The sequence below is a fragment of the Delphinus delphis genome, chromosome 1 (genome assembly GCF_949987515.2).
Source record: "Delphinus delphis chromosome 1, mDelDel1.2, whole genome shotgun sequence".
Lineage (NCBI taxonomy): Eukaryota > Metazoa > Chordata > Mammalia > Artiodactyla > Delphinidae > Delphinus > Delphinus delphis.
In genome coordinates this window covers 110358430-110365507 of record NC_082683.1, presented here as the reverse complement: position 1 = coordinate 110365507, position 7078 = coordinate 110358430, and the positions used below count along the sequence as shown (strand labels likewise).

Here is a 7078-nt window from a genome sequence, read left to right as displayed (position 1 = left end):
TAATATCGCTTGGGGGTTATTGTTCCTCAGAGGCCAGGGCGGCTGTACCAGCAGGGTGGGGTAGGGTTTGACCTCAGGCTTGGCCGGAAGCAGCAGGAGGGGACCGGGAGGGAGGTGGGAGACGGGGAGTGAGGAATTCAGTGCAGAGTGGAAGCCAGTTTCTGGCTCCTGGGTTGAGCAGCTGTCGGAGGAGAAAGCCAGAGACGATCCCCCTCCCCAGGCACCCCCCACCCCCACCTCCTGCCATCCCCCAGCCCCCCAGCTGAGTTGCTGGCAACCTGCACTGTCAGACTTCTCACTCCCTCTGCGGGGAGGACGAGCTCAGTCCTGAGCCTGGTCCCTGGAGAGTAGCCCTGGTGGGTGGGAGAGAGGGTCCTGTGCCTTCTCCCCTCCCCCTCCTCTCTGCAGGTCCAGGTTCTCCCCTCCCCCTCCTCTCTGCAGTGTCAGCCCCTCCTCCCTGGCTGACCTGCCCCAGGACCTGGGCCTTGGCCCAGACAGCTGACTCATAAGTTCTCCCAGTTCTCTGGCAAACAATTCACAGCCTCCCCTCTCTGGTCTTGGAAATGGAAACTCTTCTTCATGGAGCCAGTGAAGGAAACCAGCTGCACAGAGCTGGCGAGTCAAACTGGACCAGACGACTGGTGAGAAAGGGCTCAGTAAGGTCAGATGCCCTGCGAAGGCCCGTGGAGGCCAGTCAGCCCTTGGTGTCCTTGCAGCGTTCATTTTCATGCACACAGGTCTGACCACTATCTCTTCCCCTTTTGAGGAACTTTCCTTCCCCACTTTCATTTCATTCTGGTGGTGCTCCCAATTACTCTGCCTTACTCCTGCGTGCCCCAGTGTGGGTGTGTGACTGCAGGCAGGCCGGTTTGACATCCCTGTCCGCTGACGTTGTGGGTCCTGGCCAGCCTGCTGTGCTCAGTCCCTCCTGGACCTGGAAGAGTGGAGACACCTGATGGATGGTGGTCAACCAGCCATCCTGACCTGGCTGCAATGTGGCTCTGCATACATGAGTGATACAGCAAGATGGGGCTCGTAGCCAAGAAGAAATTGTGCCTGGAGCCTGGAGGTTGCATCTAGGTGAGGTGGTTTCCTGAAGGCCGGTTTTGAAATCATGTCAGGCTGGAGTTTCAGTATGACAAGGTTGAGAGCCTGAGGGGGAATTAGAAAACTGTTCAGAGAACACCTTGCAGCCTGACATCCTGTGGGATGGAATTTCCTGGGTCTTTCGCAATAAACACAAACCACATAAATGAAGTGTCAGAACGCTCTTTTCTCCAAGCCTCAAATCCAGCTCTTGTGGGTGATGTCAGTCTGGCCACAGGGATTGTTGAAGGGGTGGTCGTGTGACCTAAACTGGGCCAATCAGGGTCCTTTCCTGGGGGAAGGATGCTAGAGGAAGAAAGCCCTCTCTGCCTTGTGATTGCCATATGTGGATGATGAAAGCCGGGAGCCGTCTGTCTCCTCGTGGATGAAGGTCTCCTAAGGCAGGGGAGAAGGCGATCTCTTAAGAGAGAGACAGGGCATCGGTGGATCCATCCATCTAGAAACCAGGTGACATCATTTGAGTCTTGGCATTTATCCATGTTCTCCAGTGATATGATTCTTTTTTTTTTCCTGACGCTACTTTTAGTTTTGTTCTTTTCAGCCCAAAGAGTCCTGCCTAAGACGTCCCTTCAGGAGCCCCCGCATTCACACTCTGTCACAGCAGCTTACATCTTTGGTGACTCCTCGACCCTCCCCGCACACTCCTTGGGACATTGTCCTTTGCCCACGTCCCCTCCCCCACATACACATACAATGGGGGATAATTAAGAGATTACTACTGTACTGATGTCCTCTTCTCCCACCTGGCTCTCTAAATGACTGTGAGGCAGGTGGGCCGGGCAGGTCAGGTGTACCCCTACCTTATAGGTGAGGAGACCGAGGCTCAGACACGTGAAGTTCTGTGCCCATGGCTCAGGGCTGGTGGCAGGGCTGAGACACACACTCGGGTATTCTGGTGCTGGACGGCATTGCAGAAGGGAGGGAGTTGAACTCAGACTTAGAAAAAGACAGCTAACTTCTTTGAAACTTAGTTTCTTCAGCTGGAAAGTGGGGATAACATGACCCATCCCACAAAGCTGCCGTGAGATTGCAAAGAGAGCTTCCGGCTGAAAAGGGGTTTAGGCTGCAGCCCCTGACACCACCATGTTCTCATGGAATGATTCACGAAGGTCGCGAGAAAGACAAATCTCTACATTAGCCATCCCCACAGACACCAAATCCGTGCAAGTACGAGGACTGAGAAAATCTGGCAGCACTCTTCTGTCTTCTCTCGGGAGAGTTTCTTCCGCCTGTGAAAACGTGGGAAGACATTTGGTATCTGAGCCATGGTTCCCAAACTCCAGCATGCATCAGAGTCACCTGAGGTGCTTCTTAATACACAGATCGCAGGACCGTCTGAGTTTCTAACACAGCAGGTCGGCTGGGGCTGAGAATTTGCATTTCCAGCTGGTGCTGCTGTTCCGTGGACTGCACTTTGAGAACCACTGTCCTCAAGGGTCTGCTCTGCAAGGGCTCAGAGATGTGGTTGGGGGCCCTTTGTGTTCTTCCCTCCTCTGGCTTCACTGAGTGATACCCCTGAGCCCTCTCACTACTTAGGCTGCTGGACCAGAGTCATTGTGGCTTTAAGGATGTGGTTAGCGCAGAACCTGAAAAAACATAGGCATCACGTTTTTGGTGCTTGCATTTTAAAGAGCTGGGGTAGAGTTGCAAGATAATAAAGATTTGGATGTGTAGGTAATCCTTCCCTAAGACCCCTCCCCTGCTCCCCCCAAGGAGCCAGGGCAATGACAAAGTGGGGTGGAGGAGAAGAGAGAGATCACTGAGTCTACAGAACAAGCTCTGGCCCTGAGATGGTGCCTCTTGGAGCTGATCAGGGCCAGCACCTCCTGGTTCAGTAGGAAGGTGACCCTGGGCCTGGAGACTTGGTTGAACCTCCCATCTCACCCTCCACTGACCCACATGGACGGTGGGGGCCTGGATACCTAGAAGAATGGTGGTGCTTAGAAAAGGTAGAGCATCCCCTCCCGCCACATCAGCAAGGAGGGAAGCTCCTGGTTACACAGGATTATCATCAACAGACGAGTCTCTTGCAGGGTTTACTTTATTTTATGCGTGTGTTTGCAATCCTATCTTTCTCTCTACCCATAGGAGGCAGCCAGAGACCTGAATTCCTTCCTGATCTTCCCAGTCTTTCAATATAAGAACCATAGGGCAGGAAGAAGGTGTAAAAGAGAAAAAGAGGAGACCGAAAGTGGTCTGTGACATTCTAACAATAATGGTAACCGCTAAGAGTGTCCAATAGAATTGCAGGTTGTCACTCTTGGAAGGCCTGGGCCATCAACACAGGTGAGGTCAGTATAGCAAATCAACAGCAACAACAAATCCCAAACTTTCTCTAGAGCTGTAGCATTCGCCACATGGATTAGCTTTTTATATTATTAAATGTAATAATTCATATCAATGCTTGAATATCTTCATTGCACACAGATAAATTAGAGGGTGAAATCATTCACGTTACAAAAAAATTATTGGGTTATATAAAAGGGTTACAACAATTCTACTTCACTTTGCTGTACGGGAGAAATAAATACAACATTGTAAAACAACTATACCCCAATAAAAAAAATTAAAAAAAAAAAAGGGTTACAACATCTTAACACTCTTAACAGAGGGAAAAATTAAAAACACAGTTATTCCAAGCACTGTGGATTAAGTATCAAGCACAAATTAAGATGAAGCATCTGAAATTGTAATCATAAAGAGGTTTTCTCCCTTGTTCTTCCTTTCTTTCTACTTGATTTTGAACAAGAAGATAAAACTTCAGGTACCTTGCAACCTGATATTCTCAGGTACCAGTCACTGTGCTAATCCATTTATAAGCATCATATTTACTCCTTGCAAAGTATTATTACTCCGTTTTCACACATGAGGAAACAGCTTTAGGAAGATTAATAAACATGCCCAAGATCACAGAGCTTGTTGGATGGCAACTGGAGTGTGACCCCAGGTGGGCCAGTTTTCGCACCTGGACATTTAATCTCAGCACCGTCCTGTGTGGTTATGGTTGTTCCTGAGAAAGAGGGCAGGATAAATAGAGCAGAAGTAATTATTTACAATACAAAGAAAGAAAACCTTCCTGAGATGAAAAAGATACAAGAATGTGTAGGAGGAGGGCTTACTGCAATCCATGTAAAATTTATAAAGACAGAGATGCCCAGACACGCTCTGGAAAAAGTATTGGATTATAAGGGGGAAAAAGGTTATCTAGGAAGGAACAACTCAAGTATCTGGTATTTCTTAGAATTTACTCATAAGGATCACAAGTGAACAAAATCTTCAGTTTTGTGGGGAAAAAAAAGTTTGTGACTCAGAATTTTATAACTAAGTTGTTGGCTATCTGTAAAGACACGAGAAAAATATTCTCAGATATGCCAAGGTCCATAAAATGTTCTAATTATATTCTCTTCTGGAAGTAAATATACTGATTATATTTTCTTCTTGCAGTAAATTACTGGAAGTACTACCCCTCATCGAAAGATGAAACAAAATTAAGGACTCGAGCACGGTGACTTAGAATTCTTGATAATAAACCAATAAAGCCACTTAAATTATAGTCAGTCCAAATTACCAAAACATAATAATAAAATATATTATTATTTTACTATTATACTAAACTTTAAAAGTAAGTTTTAAAAATAACTCTTTCAGGGACTTCCCTGGTGGTCCAGTGGTAAAGAATCCGCCTTCCAAAGCAGGGGACCCAGGTTCGATCCCTGGTCGGAGCTAAGATCCTACATGCCACTACTACTGAGCCCGAGCACCTCAATGAGAGAGCCTGCGTGCTGCAAACTACAGAGCCCGCTCACTCTGGAGCCCGTGCACCACAACTAGAGAGAGAAAACCTATACGCCGCAACTAGAGAGAAGCCCACGCCACAATGAAAGATCCCGCATGCCTCAACTAAGACCCAACGCAGCCAAAAAAATAAAGAAAATTAAAAAAAAAAACCCAAAACTGTTTCAAGGAAAAATGCAATGTAAACACAATAATTTATTGGCAACAATGGGAATTTAAATTGCAAATCATTGACCGTAAGTAGGAAGTGGGTTTGGAAAGAGTAAAATTGTATTCATTTCTTTATTTCATATGAGGAAAATGAAAGGATATAACTTTATTCTTGACTTTCAAGATTAGAATAATATTTGTAAAAAGTTTTTTGAAAATCTTTAAAGTACCCACAGGAAAAATGAAGAGTGAAGTACATGTTTTGCAAGTAACTGGAGAAGATATGTTGAAATAAACATAATCCTTATAACAAAAGTAGAAAACAAAGGAAAGAGCAAGGAGGTATAAAAAAGGAAAGCATTAAGAAAGCAGAAACAAGGAAAGCGTGTTAATTATGCCCTGTTAACTTATATACTGTTGCACATTAAGCAATACAAAATTACATGTACAGTATGATTCCAGTTTTGCATAACAATGATATTACTCTAGTATATGTAACAGCATCTCACATATTGCTTTCTGTAGAGCACTATTTTTTGTGAGATGTTAATAATTGTTCTAGAAAAAGGCTGTGGTAAAATAAGATGGGGAAAGCCTAAGTGAAACCTTATCAGACAGGATTTATTTTTGCGAGTCTTCTCAGAGCCTTGCTGGATATGGGAAGTGGGTATTTTTTCATTTTGGCTGCCCAGTTCCTGGATTCCCATCCTATATGTGGGGAATATCTCATCTTGTGAGGCAGACTCCATCTCCCATTGCAGAAGCTGAAAATTCTAGTTATGTACTTTATTCCTCTCTTTCTTGGCAGCTGCACCAACCAGAGAGATGCACCTGCCTGGAAGTTTGGATCTGGGCTGGTTTCCCCAAGAAGCAGAGGTGGTGGAGAATCTTTCCTGACAGTGGGCAGCAGCTTTGCCAGTGCCCATGCTGGCCAGTGCCCAGGGTGACCACATAGGGTCCCTGCCAGACTGCTGTGCTTCTGTCTGCGTATCTTTTTTTTTTTTTTTTTTTTTTTTGCCGTACATGGGCCTCTCACTGCCGTGGCCTCTCCCCTTGCGGAGCACAGGCTCCGGACGCGCAGACTCAGCGGCCATGGCTCACGGGCCCAGCCGCTCCGCGGCATGTGGGATCCTCCCGGACCGGGGCACGAACTCGCGTCCGCTGCATCGGCAGGCGGACTCCCAACCACTGCGCCACCAGGGAAGCCCAGTTTGCGTATCTTTTGTTTATTCTTGCCCATTTTCTAAGCCCTCATTCTCTAGTCTTCTTGGTGAATCTGTCAAATATCTAATATCATTCAACTAAGATCTTTTCCTATTCAAATCAGTTTGAGGCAGCTCCTGTTGCTTGCATTTCTGAATACTGACTGATACATTATGTTAATGTGTTACTATAAATTTCTAAGAGGGAAAAATTTTCCAAAGTTTCTTTTCTTTTCAGAAAACTTAATCTCCTGTGAAATTAATATGCTGTGGAACATACACTGGAAACTTAAGGCCAGAAAAAAAATCTGGAAGAAAATATAGCAAATGACTCATAATGGATATTTGGCTCCAAATAATTGATTGAGGATTTGTGTTTGTGTCTCCCTTCAGAGATCCCATTAAAAAGGGGATAGGGGCTTCCCTGGTGGCGCAGTGGTTGAGAGTCCGCCTGCCGATGCAGGGGACACGGGTTCGTGCCCCGGTCCGGGAAGATCCCACATGCCGCAGAGCGGCTGGGCCTGTGAGCCATGGCCCCTGAGCCTGCGCGTCCGGAGCCTGTGCTCCGCAACGGGAAAGGCCACAGCAGTGAGAGGCCCGCGTACCGCAAAAAAAAAAAAAAAAAAAAAAAAGGGGATAGAAGCTCATAGCAGCAAAGGTGATATGAGATGGATCAGACAGTGAGTAAGAGATTCAAACATTTATAGAAGATGGAAAATTGAAGGAGGTGTCTCAGTAGATGAAACAGAGTGAGGAAGGCTCAGACAGAATATGACGTCCGGAAAAGAATGGAGTGAAGGCGCGAACTGATGTACATTTCGGAG

General features: G+C 46.4%; 1 long non-coding RNA gene across 1 annotated transcript; it reads left to right on the top strand.

The window, feature by feature from the left end:
• Window positions 1-1441: 1441 nt before the first annotated feature.
• On the top strand, window positions 1442-6682 carry LOC132422710 (uncharacterized). The gene is made up of 3 exons (XR_009518876.1): window positions 1442-1554; window positions 4756-5138; window positions 6648-6682. It is a non-coding gene; the product is annotated as an uncharacterized lncRNA (long non-coding RNA).
• Window positions 6683-7078: the final 396 nt, after the last annotated feature.